This window comes from Buceros rhinoceros, unplaced genomic scaffold (assembly GCF_000710305.1).
Source record: "Buceros rhinoceros silvestris isolate BGI_N320 unplaced genomic scaffold, ASM71030v1 scaffold8946, whole genome shotgun sequence".
Lineage (NCBI taxonomy): Eukaryota > Metazoa > Chordata > Aves > Bucerotiformes > Bucerotidae > Buceros > Buceros rhinoceros.
The window spans coordinates 6,990-8,599 of record NW_010416900.1 but is presented as its reverse complement, the minus strand read 5'-3'; the positions used below and the strand labels follow the sequence as shown (position 1 = coordinate 8,599).

At 49.3% G+C, this 1,610-nt stretch overlaps 1 protein-coding gene across 1 annotated transcript in view; it reads right to left on the bottom strand.

The window, feature by feature from the left end:
• SSPN (sarcospan) overlaps nucleotides 1–1,610 on the bottom strand; it is a 20,981-nt gene that overhangs the window by 18,159 nt on the left and 1,212 nt on the right.

Genomic DNA, 1,610 nt, shown 5'->3' with positions numbered 1-1,610 from the left:
GTCCCTTCTGCTTCGGGCTGAGGGTGCAGGAGAACAGTGCTGTTTCCCAAGAGCATTCCTGGCCACATGCCCCCAGCACATGGTCCCTTAGGGCGAGAAGAGGGGCACCAAAAGCCATTTCAAGCCAGGTAGGAATTAAACCACACTTGAAGGTGCCAGTGGCTTAACATTGCAACAGAGTTCCCAAGAGGAGAGTCACCATCTGACTCAAACTGTAAGTACAAGAACCCCGTCCCATGGGTTCCTACCTGCAGTCCACAGGGTGCACTGATCTTCCCAATAGCTAGGGCACCCTGTAACAGGAAGCAGAATGAAGCCCTGACCCCCACAAAAGCCAGCACAGTCCCAGCACATCGAGGAGTTGTGTTCCCCCATGGGTTACTCTGGGTTCTGTCCGGCTGGTGAGCACAAAACGTTATCACCATGGCTGAGAGCTGAGTTTTGCTTCAAGTTGGGGATTAGCTCAGGAACAGACACTGCAAGTTTCTCCTATTTTTTCAGAGGAAACTCTGAAAGCCACTGAGCTTTGCCTTGTGTGGCCTTCTAAACGTCACTACTGCTGACAGCTGCTGCTCAAAACAAGGAGGGGGTTAGATCTCAGTCTTCAGAAAGTAGTGACTTTGGTGGGGTTTCAAGCCTCCCCAGGTGAGATCAGGCACATGCAGAAGTCTCAGATGGATGCTATTGGGATGCTGATGACATTCACGGGGGCCAGGGACTGCTTCCATAGCTTTTCTCACATCCCTGCCCATACACTAGTTCATTCCAGTTCATTCTTTCCCCAGCCATTGTGTGCCAACTTTTCTAGAGAAAAAGATATTTGAAACGTGAGATACTACAAGTACTTCTCCAAGTGTCTGGAGAAGAAATAACCTAACCTCCAGAATCCCCAGATAAACAGGTTTGAAAGTGTCATATGCTGCTGTTTTATCATCTGTACTCCCCCTTGGCTTGTAACAGTGAAAACCCCAGGAAGAAGTTCTCCTCCTGAGCAAAGGAAGGCTCTCACCCTGCAAAACATCGCTAAACACTTAGATACCTCTTCAGTCGGAAGAGAAACACGAAGGGTGGAGGTGAGTGAGAGGAGCTCTTCCTTTGGGAGCTCAGGTCCTGCTCTTTCCATTCTTTGGAGCATCTCCCCGCGGGATTATTAGAGCAAACACCAAACAGTTCAGCTGTTCAGTTAATTCTTCAACTGACAAGAAATTACATTTATGGGAGATACTCCCATAGGTGTTTAGTGCATCAAGAAATCTTTTCTTTCAGTACTTAAACACCAATTTATTTGCTGGGAGTTCTCACAGTCTAACGATACCCTATACATCAGTACATATTTTCCTGAAGCCTGCTGCCTAGGGAGATAACCCTGCATACCAAATTACATCCGTGGTACATCCCAGGCTCATAATCACTGACTCTCCCTCCACGGGCAAACCACACGGACTCGAGCACACAGCTAAGCAGGGCCATACTGCACACTGTACCAAGACCCCCACACCTCCTCCCCACATCTCTGCTGAGGACCAGCCCGGGCTTCCCCACTGGCAGTGCCTTGTATTTATGCCCAGCATAAATACGCTGCTCCCAGCAGCTTGCGCTGGTGGGAGCCA